The sequence below is a fragment of the Ictidomys tridecemlineatus genome, chromosome 2 (assembly GCF_052094955.1).
Source record: "Ictidomys tridecemlineatus isolate mIctTri1 chromosome 2, mIctTri1.hap1, whole genome shotgun sequence".
In the NCBI taxonomy this organism is placed as follows: Eukaryota; Metazoa; Chordata; class Mammalia; order Rodentia; family Sciuridae; genus Ictidomys; species Ictidomys tridecemlineatus.
Genome location: NC_135478.1, coordinates 32,043,236 through 32,058,814, shown reverse-complemented (window position 1 = coordinate 32,058,814; position 15,579 = coordinate 32,043,236). Strand labels below are relative to the sequence as shown.

Below are 15,579 nucleotides of genomic sequence, written 5' to 3'. Positions count from 1 at the left end.
AAATGTTCCTTTGGATCTTTATAATAATATTCGAATTTCTCCCTTCAACAACCTTCTGTCTCGCTTGAGCTACCTACTTTCTTAATCTTAAGCCATGATGTCATGGTTCTATTTGTTTTGGTCTGATAAGCAAGGACTTCATGGTTTCCTGTCATTGGAAGCCTACTGAACATGGGCACCACGAGATACTGAATTGTTTTGTAAGTGTTATACTTCTTTGTTCCTTACCTCCAAAGCCCTTGGGCCATCATATGGGACAGACATTTCACTGGGCCTTCACAATTTAATGATTTAAGTAGTGTTTGCCAAGCATTCCCTATATCATGCTCTGTTAGTATTGCCTATTATGAACTCCTAGGACAAAGTAGTTGTCAAATATCTAATAAAGTGTAGCTCCTTGGGCACTTAGTATTGTGTGGGTATCTGTGGTGTACGTGCCTAAGGAAAATACTTTGTCTTTCTAAAGGAAAACAGTATGAAAGATATGAAATTAGTTGCTATTTAAGTAGTTTCACATCCTTTTATAAAATAGTGGAGTATCTGTATGCTGTGAGTAAGCTGTTTGGAGGGTTACAGAATAAATCTGAGGATAACGCAGAGCAGTTGTTTAACAGGATTGTTGAACTACATACTTTCCAACTTGGAAATTAATTATCAGAGGTTTCGTGAAATTTGTTATGTCTTTGTCCTGCTTGCCCTCACCCCTCTCCTTTTAACAAAGGCAATGAAGAAAAGAGGAATCAGGAAATTGAAAGGGGGATGAGGAAGTATTCTATGCTTCCTGGTTAGGAAGAAAGGAGAGGTGCATTTTTCTGTTAGTGTGAATTTAGAGAAAGGGAAAAATGGTCACATGGAATTTATGTAGATACTCATAATAATGCATAGATGGTCAGGGGCAAAGACGCTTACCTATAGCATGTGTGCCTGCACAAGCACACACAGGCAAGAAACTTGGAATGGCGTGTGACCCGATCAAGCCTGTATTAATGATCATGCTTAGTAGTAACTGCTTGAGATTGTGACACCTGATTATACCTAGGTACTTTAATTTCTCTGGCTATTGCCCTCTATATTATTTGACTAAACACAAAGAAAGGTAGATGTTTTAATAAACTGTTCTATTTTATGTGAAAATAAAACCTTCCTGAGTGGAATTATTCTGCTACTGAACAGTGGCTTCATGGATGACATTATTTTAAGTGACTCTTGCTCGGTTTGCAACTGAATATCTGAATTGTAAACACAGTATCAGGAAGAAATGAAGAACTTCATTCTAATGAGCTCTTTACACTCTGATTAGGAACAGATAAAACCTGCCAAATAAACTTTATCCTGACATCTGTGGCCTAAACGCCAGGCTTCATTGTCTGAGCTCAGGGGACAGATCTCCAGATTCTGAGGGACACAAGGCTGTTCTTTGAGTTCCTGTGTGTGCTTCGCCTGCAAAAATGGACATGCTCTCTGCCAGTTGCCACACTCTCAAGGAAATAGGAGGAATAAAGTTTGGAGGCTCCACAGAAAATACATAAATAATTATTTTAATTGAACACTCTCCTTGGGCAGATGAATAGGCCTCCAATTTGACAGGTTCCTTTTCATCTCCATTACCTGTGGTGGAAATGAATCAGTCACCCTCTAACCAGCTCATATGTTAATATCTTCAGTAGGCTCCTGATAGATCTGCCAAGCGAGATGGATGTGAGTTCTAACCAGCTTTATCTTCTAGTTGCATAACCAACTGAAAAGGCAAGGAAGTTACAATTTGGGCTTTTCATGAGAGCACTAAGATTTTTATAAGAGGTTAAAGTGTTTTAAAGTGATGGCCAGACAGCAATTTATATATATATAAAGTTTACACACACACACACTTGTCTTTTAAGGAGCTTAGACGGTTAAACAAAGAGGTGAAGAACTATATATTTATATATTATATAAACTTATAATATATGCATTTATTTATATTTTAAGTAGTATTTACATATTATAAATGTTATATATTAAACATATTAATATATACTTAATATATAAAACATATTAATTATATTAAATATAATTAATTATATTAAACATATTAATATATACCAGTGAAAGCCAACTGGATGAGGCAGACTATCAGAGATTTATTCTATAGAATTGAGGTTAAGTAACTAGCAAAGTTCACTTGAAGCAAGACTTGAAGACTTTACTTTTATGCCTATTAGCACTGCAGTTTGGAAGCGTAGTAAGGACCTATCTAGATGGAAGTAAAAATGCATTGGCCTGAATAGTTGGAGGTCCATGGCTGACCCCTAGGTTATATTAATTAACTCAGGTAACAGAAGAAGCAGAATGAGGAGACATTCTGATAAAAGGAACAAGTCTCCAAGAGCCTGCTCTGGGGCTAGTGACTTGGTGACATTGTTCATGTGCCATGTAGACTTTCTGGAGAGACCTTCTGAATGTGGTGGTCCTGGAGCCTGGATGAGAACTTGAAAGAAGGGGAGTTTTGAGAGCATTAGATTCTACAGGGATACAAAAGATGAGGAATTGAAAATACCAAAGATACGGAGTACAGATGAATGAGAGAGTAGGCAATGAACAAGTTTTAATGAATAGGGCCCTACTTTCAAGTCTGTCTTTAGAAAGAACTGCATGTTTTAGAAGTTTTCAATCTTGTTGATTTAAAAAAATTTTTTTTGCCTTACCTTGTATTTTAAATATTTTATGCAGTTTTGCTTTCATTCAAGATAGTGTTGGGTTCCTGTTAAACCTTGACAGTGTTGCTGTACATAACCCTGTTTATCTAAACAGGGGCTTGGGATAACTTTGTCCACCTTAATAGGGTAGCATTCTTTTTCTGCAGACCTTAAACATATTACCTGTGATAATGAGGGATATTGGTTTCAGAAATGTCATAGAAAAGAGAACAAAATTCTAATTTTATACAGTGAATTGGAATGTAGGCTATTTCATATAGTAGGTTTAAAAAAGAGCTTATACTTGGGATTCTCAAAAAACAAAAACAAAAACAAAAACACTATTCTTTGAATTTTATGTATTAGAAAACAATTTCGCCCTATTTCTTCCCTTTCTTAATAAATTAAAACAGCCATTTCAACTTCATCAGTCATTAACAATGACAAAAATGACACTGGCCTATGGCTTCATTTTATATATATTGATGAGACCATGATGGAGTAACAGCACTTTGTGAGCCAAGAATTTAGCAGAAACTAAAATTTCCTGGAAAAGTTTCCTAGTTGGGAGTGAGAAAACCTATTTCTTATTTCTGTCTTTGCTACACACAAGCAGAGCCTCAGATAAACTCCTTATCTTTGCATCTGTGTGAATGTCTGAAAAAATCTATGGTTTAAAAGTCTGTTTCTTGGTCACAAAAAGTAACAGCAAAGGCTTCTTGGGCACTTCTCCTGTGTCAGGCACTATGCTAAGCACTTCCTTGTATTACCCCACTTAATTCAAACAACAGCTCTTTTGAGGGAAAATTTTTGTCCCAAATGTTCAGCTGGGGGAACAGAGATAGACGACAAACCCTGGTGACATATCATGGTGGTGCATGGAATGCTTTTCACGTATCTTGGACTACTTTGATGTGTCCCACACAGCAACCTTGAGTCTACCTGTGATTAGGAGGAAGGGGAGACACCAGGAACCAGACAATTTATCCCCACTCTCCCTATGAGAACAGGGGAGATCCAGGACAAATACACAGATTTCTGAACCTCAAGGCTGATGTTCTTCCTCTGTATCTTGCTTACATAAAAACCACTGAAACCTTACATTTTCTGCATGTATGATTTTTATCTATGGAAGAAACCTAGGAATTTGGCAAATTGCAAGCTGAATCTGGCCCATAGATGTGTCTTATTTGCTTGCACAGTAATTAAAAAATTTTGTGGTTGCCAACATTTTAATGTCAGCAAGCACCCCATAAATAACCTAGAGTTTTGGCTTCTCTTGAAATAATAGGAAGATCTGGCATCTCTGGGCCTCAGAGCCTCATGGCAAATGATAACTAGAAAAGAGTCACAGGCTTTCAGAGTTTTACACGGTGTTCACCCAGCTGTCTTTATTGGCCTGAGTTACCTCCAGGACTTTTGTGTGACTTCTGAATTAAAGAGGTCTACTCCTTCAAAAAGGAATTTTCAAGGAATTTGAAAGTTTTCAGTGCGACGTGGAAAACTAGGTCATCCTGCTTGGCTTCTTCCCCATGACATCTACGGGAATGAGAGTCCTAGTGACGCAGCTTCTCTCTCCCAAGGCTTTTACTGACAAGAGTGTTTCTCCAACACAAGTGTCATTTCAGATTCAGGAAGGCGAGCCGAGTCATAATTGGCCCTGTCACCATTCGGGTTTGATGCTGGTACCTTGTGGGTTTGCCCTGGTTGAGTAATCTGTTTGTGTCTGGGTAGGCCACACACAGGCAGATGTGAACTCTGTTTATATTCACTTTCTGCCCGGGAACTTGTTTCCTCTGGGTCATAGCTTTGGAACGAATGATAGATTGGAAAGTTACTGGTGTAGACTTGGATGCAAACACTTCACTTGAGCCCATTTTGGTTTCTGAACCTTCATAACCTTTGTTGGGCTATAGCAAAAGGGACTTTCTGATAGATGGCGCCAGTGGACGAGAACAATTGAAAGTACCTCATTTCTCAATGCAATTGAAACACTTAGGAGTCCCACTTTATAGACAAAGCAATTGAAAACCTGTAATTGTTGAAAGTTGCCCGTAGAAGTACCCATAATATTTCACAGATACATATAAGTAATCAATAAAATCCCCTTTTATTTCCTGGGTGCTCTTCCCAGGCAAGTCACAACCAGCTCTACTCCCAGCATTCACCAGCTAAGACAATTTCACGTCGACCTTTTCCTGTCAACTGCAGAATGCAAAGGGCCAAGCTTAAGAGACTTGAAACTCTGGCATCTGTTCTGTGCCTTGTCCTGTGGGTCGACCAGAGAGCCTTCCTAGAGCCTCGTTTCCCATTGTGACCATCTGGGAAAACCTTGCAGCACTGGCATCAATAAACTGCACACTAAATCACTTTATATGAAATTATTTTTTCTTTTCATTTAAGACCTCATTCAGAGCTTTTTTTTTTTTTTTTTTTTTTTTTTTTTTTTTTTTTAGAAAAGGGAGCTAAGAGAAGAGAATGCTAGAAGTCACTTGGGTAAGATTGTCTTAAAATTTCTTTCTTGCCTCACTCCCACCTTCACCAATAGGCTGCAGGTAAATTAGGAGAAGAGTAAATGGGGGGTGGGGGATGGAAGCCCTTCACATGACTTACTAGTATCACCTTGATCAGGAACGCTTATCTGGAATTTTCTCCAGAAGCCTGGGGATGTATAATTCTGGTTTGGCAGTCCTTCAAGGTATTTTCTATTACAGTAAGCATCAAATTTTTTATTCAGAAAACAGTCACCTTAACTTAGTGTCTAGCCCTCTGCCAAGCATTATGAAACTTGTAAAAGGAGCATGCATAATGAAGAGACTCTGGCTTCCAGGGTGTGTATACTTTAGTTACCAAAATCCTGTGTGGGTACAAAAATGTTGATACACGACATTCCATTTTCTTCAAAGTATTATCAGCAACATAGAAATGATCAACATTAAAAATATTCCCTTGTTCTTTCCTGATAAATGACACCCAGAGATTATCACAATGCATTTTGTTGGGGGGAATGAATAAAAATAATTGGTAAGAAACTAAGGAGGAGAGATGTTAAGTTGCCTAAGGAGTGGAGACTGAACAGCTTTAGAATTGACTTTAGATAAGGTATTCTTTTAATATGAGACATTAATAAGACTATTTTGGCAATTTTAATTTTATAGCTTGTTAAAAGGCTGATTAAAAAGTCAATACAAACTTAAGCAAAATTTGGGATAGCGTGAAATGTTTGTAATATGACTTTTAAGAAAGTATCAGTTTCTTCATGTGTGGGTAAATAATTGGCAACATGAGACATCATTTTCATGCTGAATTGACATGCATGTATGTAATAACCCAGAGAATGAATAAGCTTAATGGGATATGTTTTCTTATTCCCTTTTGCCACGATTCTCTTTGAGTGTACATGGCTTTGAAGGTATTTAAGGTACATATTCCATTGGTAGTGCATTTATTTCATGTATGAGAAAAATCTTAGCTATAGATTTCTCCCTTAAATAAATGAACTAAACAATTAGGGAAATGCAAATCACAAGTACACTGAGATTTCATCTCATACCAGTCAGAATGGCAGTCATCAAGAATACAAACAGTAATGAATTCTAGAGGGGATGTGGAGGGAAAGGAACCCTTTTACACTGTTGATGGGATTGTAAATTAGTATAACACTGTGGAAACCAGCATTGAGGTACCTCAAGAGACTAGGCAGGGAACCACCATATGACCCAGATATCCCACTCCTCCTTATTTATCCTAAAGAATTCAAATCATCCTACTATAGTGATATGTGTGTATGGATGTGTGTGTGTGTGTGTGTATGTATACATATAATCTCCATGTTTATAGCAGTATAATTCACAATAGCCAAACTATGGAATAGCCAGGGTGTCTATGAATGGATCAAAAAAATGTGGTGTCTATACACAGTGGAGTTTCTTCCATAAAAGAGTGAAATTATGTAATTTTCAAGGAAGAAACTTGAGAACCCTATGTCAAAAAAAAAAAAAAAACTCGGAGTCGAGGGTTTTATGTTTTATATGTGGAAGAAAAAGGAAGAGAAAGGTGGGGGAAATCTCGTGAAAATTGAAGGGAGGGAGGAGAAAAGGGAAAAGGGAAATACTAGGGAATGATATTGAGCAAATCGTGTTTTATTGTGTACATGTATGAATATGTAACAGTGAATCACGCTGTGATGCACAAATATAATGCACCAATGGGGGAGGGAATAAGTGGGCTAAATCATTTTTAAAAAATTCTTTTAGATATACATGATAGAATTTGGAATATAAGTCATTCTAATTAGGATCTATTCCTATGGTTGTGCATGATGTGGATTTACCCTGATTGTGTATTCATACACAAGACTAGGAAAGTTGTGTCCCATTAATTCTGTCTTTCCTATCATCTCCCCTCCCTTTGTCTAATCCAATGGACTTCTATTCTTCCCCTTTACACTCTCCCTTGTTGGCAGGTTAGCATCCATATATCAGAATATTCAGCCTTTGGTTTTGGGGATCTGGCTTATTTCACTTAGTGTGATATTCTCTAGTTCCATCCATATATCAGCAAATGACATAATTTCATTCTTTTTTATGGCTGAGTAATAGTCTATTGTGTACATATACAGCACATTTTATTTATCCATTCATCTGTTGGAGACCTGTGTTGTTTCTATAGCTTGAGTGTTGTGAATTGAGCTGGTATAAACACTGATCTGGCTGTGTCACTGTAGTGTGCTGATTTTAAGTCCTTTCAGTATATAACATGAAGTGGGATAACTGGATCAAATGGTGGTTCCATTCCAAGTTTTCTGAGGAATCTCCATACTCTTTTTTCCAGAGTAGTTGCACCAATTTGCAGTCCCACCAGTAATGTATGAGTGAACTTTCTCCCCACATCCTCACCAACATTTATTGTAGCTTGTATTCTTGATAATTGCCATTCTGAGTGGAGTGAGATGGAATCTTGTGGTTTTAATTTGCATTTCTCTAATTGCTAGAGATGTTGAACATTTTTTTCAGATATTTGTTGGTTGATTGTATTTCTTCTGTGAAGTGCCTGATCAGTTCCTTTGCCTATTGATTGATTGGGTTATTTGTGTTTTTTTTTTAATTTGTTTTTTTTTTTGTGTGTGTGTGTGTATGTGTGTGTCTTAAGGTTTTTGAGTTCTTTATATATTCTGGAGAATAATGCTTTGAGGCGCAGGTGGCAAAGATTTTCTCCAATTCTGTCAGCTTTTTGTTCATATTCTTGATTGTTTCCTTTGCTGTGAAGAAGCTTTGTAGTTTGGTACCATCCCATTTATTGATTCCTGATTTTACTGCTTGGGCTTTAGGCATCTTATTGAGGAAGTCAGTTCCTAGGCTGACATGATCAAGAGATGGGCCTACATTTTTCTAGTAGGCACAGGACCTCTGGTCTCATCCCTATAGGTCCTTGATCCACTTTGAGTTTTGTGCAGGTTCAAATTCATTTTACTTACATACAGATTTGCAGTTTTCCCAGCATCTTTCATTGAAATGAACCCTTTTGAGTGGACAAGCTCATTCAGTAAATACTTCACTGAAACTTGGTTGCTCTCGCTGTCTTGTCCTTTTTCAACATGTTATGTGGATCATTTCCTAAGGAGGTTAATATAATGGTCAGATAAAGCGATTTCTATATACCGGAGTTAGGGGAAGATCATGAGCATGTTTTGGATGCCTTTCTATTTGGTGCCTAGAGTTCTCTGGTTGTCATTGTATCTCTCTTCCATGCCCTTCTTAATTTTGGCTTTTTTTTCTGGCCAGTGTGAGAGCTGTTTGTAATTCTGTTGGCAATTCATTTCTGGATGAATTACGGATTGTTCTGTCTGCTTGTCATTGTTGTGGCCTCTTCAAGTTCCCATATGACAAGGGGGGAAAAAAAAAACAATCTGGGCTCTGTAAAGGACTGGACTTTCTATTCAAATCAGAATTATTTTTAGAAAGTTTCTATAGAATCTAAAGCTTCCTCAATCAGCAGGATTTATATAAAGCTGTATGTTGGTGTGCTTTCCTCAAACAAAGCCTTAGAAATGTTCTTTGAGGATCCCATGGCTCGTGGGGCCTGCAGTTTCCAGAGCAGGAAGCCACCACAAGGTCTCAGCTGAGTACTGCGTGTGTAATGTCCCCAGTGACCATTTGCTCTTGAGACTTCAGACTCCACCAGGAAGGGCTGAAACTATATGACAGTGAACTCTGTTAGCAGCCAAGTTGAGGATGCACAGTAATCTTGTTTAATCAATATCTTATCTCGATTGTCAGTTGTAAAAGGCTTAGAAATAATGCAACAAAATACTCAGCCCTGAGTGTCATTTCACCTTTGTTTGATTCAGAAGGTCCTTTAAAATCTTTGTGTCCTGGGGGAGCTAGTTAATAAAGATTCTAGGTCTAGCATGTCTGAGAAGCCAGCTTCTTTTTTTCTTCCCTTTCTAGTTAGGAAAAGAAATAGGCAAGTGGGAAGGCTGTATATGGTCCTCTTGATGCAGGAGGGAAATGAGAGCCCAAGCAAATATAGCATGTTTATAATCATTAGAAATAGTGTGCATCATTGTCTGCATCTGTTAAATATCCCACCACACTTTCGCTTTGAAGTATAGTCGATAAAGGATCTCCTCTTTACCTGCTTTGGGTCTCACCTATTGGTACCCAGTTCTGTGGTGCACATTGAGGTGATTGATAAGGCAAATAGCTACTGATGGGCAACAAAGGCCCAGGGTTCTCAGAAAAGGTCTCCCAGGGATGGTCTCGCATTGTCCTATATAGCTCATATATCTGTTTTCCTCTGACATGTCTCTCACTCATAAACAAGCTAAAAGAACATATCTGATTACGCAGCAGCTCATATCCCGTGGCCTGCAGGGCATAGCATGTGCCATTTGGATCTGACTTGGTGCCCTCTCTCAGGTCCATTTTCCATTCTGGGCTTCCAGGTTCATCCTTCAAAGCATTGAAAACAACATAATTTCTTTCTCTGAAGAGCTTTCTCACCCTTGACAAGCCCACGAGACAAACAGAGCTAACCTCTATGGCCTTCTGTCTGTCAGCCCTTATTGAATGAATATTCACTCTGCAAAGTGTCACGGCAGGCATCGTGGGAAATTGTAGAAGGAGGTGATGCACTCCTGGCCTCTGAACATCTTACCAACTTAGGGGAGACACCACGGAACTGGCACACAGCAAAATACATGAAAACTCAAATGTCAGCAGCATAGTAGATAGTTAATATAAATTGTACTGTCATATGTAACTAATTAAAACAAATTAAAAAAAAATATTATTGAATGATTAAAAGCTAAAAAAATTAAGTAAATATCATCAGCATAGCTTGGAAATACATATTTATGTATTCCTACATATACATGTACATAAAGTGTTTTTTGAAAGTCACTGGAGTTAGAAAATGGTAGGTTTTTTTTACTGGATTAGTTTCTGTTTCCCCAAAGTGACCCCAAGATAAGGATTTGAGAGTGAGTTTATTTGGGGAACAATGATAGGGGAAAGGAAATAGGAAGATAGGAAAAGCAGCCAGAAAGGATGTGACATTGAGCCAGTCAACTATGGGGACAGCTGGAACTCGAGCCTCGGAGAAAATTCTGGGAAACAATTTACAGCATATGCCTCAGAATTATGCCCCCAAATGTCAGTCACTGGTTGAAGACTCCTCTCAGGACAAGTTAATTTCAGATACTCCTGGACTGCCATACTCAGAGTAGTTTCTGGAAAAATGCCTCATGTGAAGAGATAGTTTTTGGCAGTTGGAAGTTGGCCTTGGTAGACCCTGAGAGATTTGACTGAGGGTCAGACAGCCTCTGCTACTTGTGCAGATATTAATGCTAACACTGGTTTGGAAAGAAAAGGAGAGAGGATTTTCATTTAGTGGAAACCACTGTGGAGACCTGCAAATAGTTATGGGTGACATTCAAGACAGAATTAGGATTCTTTATGTAATTCCTCTAAGGAGTATGACATTAGATAAGAAGGTCAAGGCTACCAGCTGAGGCAGTCCAAAGAAGGGCAATAATTTGGGATGCAAGGATCTAGGTTGTGTTGGTTTCTCAGGATCCTGCTGGGGGCAGCGGGTGGGTGCAGAGTCACTTTTTTTGTGGCATGAAATTTGGTGGCAGGATTCATTTCCAAAGAATGAGACCTGAATGTGACAGAGATGCAATGGCTCAACCTGCCCTTCCTTCAAGTCAAGCAGGTGGAAGAGGTAGGCAGGGACCCTCAGCACTGGAGATTTTGTCCTATGGTCTCCTGTTTGTATGAGATAAGACAGAGTTGTGGAGATGGGGCTGGGAGTCCTCATCCACTCTCAGGTGGATCTGATACAATATTATCATGCATTTTATTATATGTATGCATCTTCTCTAGAAAACTGGCAGATGGGACAGTTAAGACTGTCAAAGGCTAAAACATTGCAGAAGGCTCTTGTTTATCTGATAACTGTTGTTAAGATATTGTTTTTAGAAGGCTTGTACCTTGAGCTTTAGCAAGTGCCCCCTGCATTAAGTGGGTCAGTCTTTATTAATGGAAATGTCCACGTGTTTTATCAGACTTTCAGCTGTCCTGGCAGATGTGCCCAGGAATGAGCTGCCTGAGAAGACATTTCCATGGTTATTACTCTTTGATATATCCAATCACATAATCAGATGTGTTTCATTCTTTTTGTCCCATCGTGTATTTAGATGCAAGGTAGAGAAGGTCTAGAACAGACATGTCAGATTTTAACAGGTAAAACAAAAGTAGAGCAGAACCATGACAGTGGTTTGTTTTCTTATGTAGTCAGTAACATAGTTGCATCTATGGACTAGGGAGGAGAAAGGAAGATCAGGATGGGTCCATTCAGGAAATAAACTGTGCCAGTTACTTCAACAGAAGAAATTAATATAAAGAATTGGTAACTGGGAACAGTGGTGCATGCCTATAATCCCAGCTGCTCAGGAGTCTAAAGCAAGTGGATTGCAAGTTTGAGGCCAGCCTGGGCAACTTAGATCCTGTCTCAAAATATTTCTAAAACATTAGGGTGTTGCTAGGGATGCAGTTCAGTGGTACAGCACTTTCCTAGAATGTGAAAGGCCCTGAGTTCAATTTCCAGTATTGGACCTCCCCCACCATAAAGAGGCATCATGCATGTGCATGAGAAGAGAGGGAGGGAGGAGGATGTGGGTTATGTGCATGTGAGAGCAATAACAAAAACAAATATATATATGTATATGTGTGTGTGTGTGTGTGTATATATATATGTGTGTGTATATATATATATGTGTGTGTGTATATATATATATGTGTGTGTATATATATATATATATATATATGTGTATATATATATATATATGTGTGTATATATATATATGTATATATATATATGTGTGTATATATATATATATAAATATATATGGGCTGGCTGATATAAGGAGGCTTGCTACTCAGTTATAAAAATAATCATAGCAGGGATGGGTTGTGACTCAGTAGATGAGTGCTTGCCTAGCATGTGTGAGGCCCCGGGTTCAATCCTCAGCACCAAATAAAAATAAATAAAGGCATTGTGTCCATCTACAGTGAAAAAAAATTTTTTTTTAAAAAATAATCATCATCATCATAGCAGTACTCTGTGTATAGCCTTTGGTTCTGAAGGGAATAACACTAAGGATCCTTATTTGGCTGTGGGGTGAGGGGGTGGTTAAGTCAGGGCAGTAGGGGAAAATCACATACAAACACTAGAATCATACACTATGTGAGAGCATACTGCAATGGGAAACAGATTTTTTTGTCGTTCATCTCACGCTCACTCTGTGATATACGTAGGCACGGAGTTGAATGCAGATTAAAAAGCTTCTCCCCCGATGACTTATATTATTACTTTCTCCCCATCTCTTCTGCATGCTCAAAAGCATAGGGAGAGGAATTCACGTAAGTTATGTGTATATGTGACACAGCTTCACCTTAAATTGTACCAAGCTTGTGCTAAGCCCTCTATTGCAAACACTGTATTACTTGATGGTCTCATTGAACCTAGAAATATTCTCATGCCTCCTTAACAGAAAAGAGATAGGAAGGTTGACTAATATGCTGTAGACACAGCCAGGCCACAATAAGACTTGAATTTCAAACTTGACATATCCCACTCCAAACCCTGTACTCTTAGGTTTCATTATTAGCACACTATGCTCCCCACGCCTAAATAATCTGTGACCTTACCTTTATGGTGGATCCTATCATTTCTAACAGCAAAGCTAGGGGCCTGAGGGAAGAGATCTCTAAGATGGAATAAACTTGTCCAGTATTGTAGCCACTTAGATGCAAGGTTGTTTAAATTCAGTAAAATTTCAAATCTGATTCCCTCATCAGAAATAGCTTCCTTTGGAGAGCTCCATAGCTATAGGTGATGAGTGACCACCATATTAGACAGCAAAGGACATTTCCATCGTCGTAGAAGGTTCTGCAGTAACTCCACAGTGAATTAGAGCGTGACTCCAAATCCCAATTTCCTAACCTAGTGTTGCAGCTTGCTGGTTGTCTCCATGTCTCAATTGCTGCATCTATAAAATAGGGTAGTTGGGGCAGTTCCTCAATTGGATTCATGTGAGTGGTAAAGTTATGAGCCTTGGACCTGGACATTGAGTTTTTGAGACATATTCCCTAAAGGGGGAAAGGATCTCTCAGCTTTAACATTAACATTAGCTGTGACATTAGCATTGCCCATCTCTGGGGAAGGCAAAAAGGAGTATCAAGCAAGGGAAAGAGTATCTTGATAATTTAAATTTGGATTGCTCTGTGGATGTAAGAAGTCTTACATTAACTCACACGATTATTTTGTTTAGCACATATTTTTACAACATATACAATGTACTAGGTCATGACTTAAGGACTTAGCAAATATTCTGTCATCCTTTGAAGAGACTTATGTCCTAGGTATTTTACTTTTATTTTCAATTCCATTCACATTTTATTGTTTTTTCCTGATAAGTCCTTGTAGGAGTGGGAAGGAGAGGACAATGATAAAAGAATAAGGAAGGATCTTCCCTTAAGGCCGAGTACTACAGAAACATATTAACTGTAGACAACATGTTCTCTCAGGCTAGATATGTGGTATGCATTATCTAATTTAATGCGGCAGCATTGAGAGAGAGGTGGTATTCTTCTGTTTCTACATGTGAAAACAAACTAAAGCATCTGAATAACTAGCCCAGCATTGCAAAACTAGTTCAGGGTGAGCATTGAGACTCTGACCTAGGCCTGATTTCCAATCACCTATCCTTTCTTGATGTCTGTTAAGAGGGAAGATAACACATTTTCATATTTAAATACAGAGTATAAGTCAAAGAATGTAGACCAATTGCCTTAGGGGTTAAGAGGAAGAAAGTATCCTCCTAGCCAATCAGGTCATGAGGCTTAGAAGAATAAGGAGCATTAGAACTGGTGGTTGAAAGTGAGTAGGACGTTTGTTGGCCAATGGGTTTGAAGAATCCAGGCAGAGTGAGAAGCACAAGCTGGTTCTGCTAATACTCATGGATTCCTTGTCTTACCAGAGGTGGACCAAGAAGAGGATCTGCCTGGGTGGGGAGCAGTGTTTTGTCACTAACCTTGTTTAAAACTGCTAGTGAATGGTCATCATAAAATGCAGATTTAAAAATATATATATATATATACATATACATTTGTTTATTTTCATATGGTGCTGAGCATCAAACCCAGTGCCTCACATGTGCTAGGCAAGTGCTCTACCACTGAGCCATGACCCCAGCTTTTAATGCTCTCCCTCTAAGGCACTTGTTTTATTATGTGTATCTAGGACAGACCACTTCTACCAGGCTGTACCTAGTGCAAGACCCTGGTGACTGGGTTGGTGTGGATAAGTATCTCTGAATGCTCTTTTTTTCTGTGCCCATCTGGGTAGTGCTTCATCTCTGATGATGCCAATCTGGGTTCCTCACTGTGAGATATCCACCCTCTGTTCCAGGGAGGTGGGTGCAGTGAAGGGCAGAGAGGAAGTGCTGGGCTTTCCATGAATTGCGGGGGGGGGGGGGGAATGAGGGTCATAGATGGAGCCAAGAGTCTCATGTACCAGGCCTGGAGCTCTTTCTGCTGGGCGTCGAGAAGCAATACTAGATTGAATCGAAGGGCATGGGCCATAGGATTGAAGAAATCTGCTAGAGCTTTTTTTTTGCTTGGTTGGAAGGCAAGAGGGGGATGGCTTGAACATGCAAAGGACTCAAGGGAAGATCGGTGAATACCCACCCTTCCCCATGCCACTGGCCTCTCCCTGACTCCCACCCCAGGGCAAAGGAACAAGGAGGACTTCCTGCTAATTTTCAACTGCATTTTGCTCTCTGTTATGTAGTATTTCAGTGCCAGGATCCACTCAGGAGAGTTGGGGCGCGAGGCTGGCTGAGGTTCTCAAGGAGCTGAGTTTTGAGTTCAGGTGCCCGCATGGGAGTGGACTGATGCCTCCTGACCTTTCAGACCTTTTGAGACCTCTGGGAGGTCTTAGAAATCACCTCAAGCCTCCAGTCCAGGATACGACTGCCTAGGGGAATCCCAGGGAAAGGTGGCAGGTAGAGTATCCATTCTGAGTTTTATTCTCTTGTCTTCCCTTCCCTCCTTTCTGTGTGTCCGTGTTGTTGTTGTTCTGTTGTCTCCTCAAGATTCCAGAGACCATTGATGCAGGGTATTTATTTTATGCTCTTGTCAACAGAAATAGCATGGACGGCAAGATGATGGATACTACAGTGAGTTCACTACAAGATCTTGCGTGATCCCAAACCACCAGCTATGCCAAGGCCTCATGCCACCCTTCTGGAGAGACATGCAAGAAGCAAGCTGGGAGGAGGTGAGGACCCATCTGCCCTGGGCCCCTGGACTCCACCTACCTTTAGTTATCAGGTGTC

General features: G+C 39.4%; 1 protein-coding gene and 1 long non-coding RNA gene across 8 annotated transcripts in view; both read left to right on the top strand.

Annotated features, from left to right (window-relative positions):
• Rbms3 (RNA binding motif single stranded interacting protein 3) overlaps window positions 1-15,579 on the top strand; it is a 1,318,386-nt gene that overhangs the window by 150,305 nt on the left and 1,152,502 nt on the right. The window lies entirely within an intron of this gene.
• LOC110598931 (uncharacterized) overlaps window positions 1-15,579 on the top strand; it is a 38,474-nt gene that overhangs the window by 21,865 nt on the left and 1,030 nt on the right. The window contains exons 2-3 of the long non-coding RNA XR_002484825.3: window positions 15,033-15,246; window positions 15,387-15,521. This is a non-coding gene — a long non-coding RNA (uncharacterized LOC110598931). The remainder of the gene's footprint in view (window positions 1-15,032; window positions 15,247-15,386; window positions 15,522-15,579) is intronic.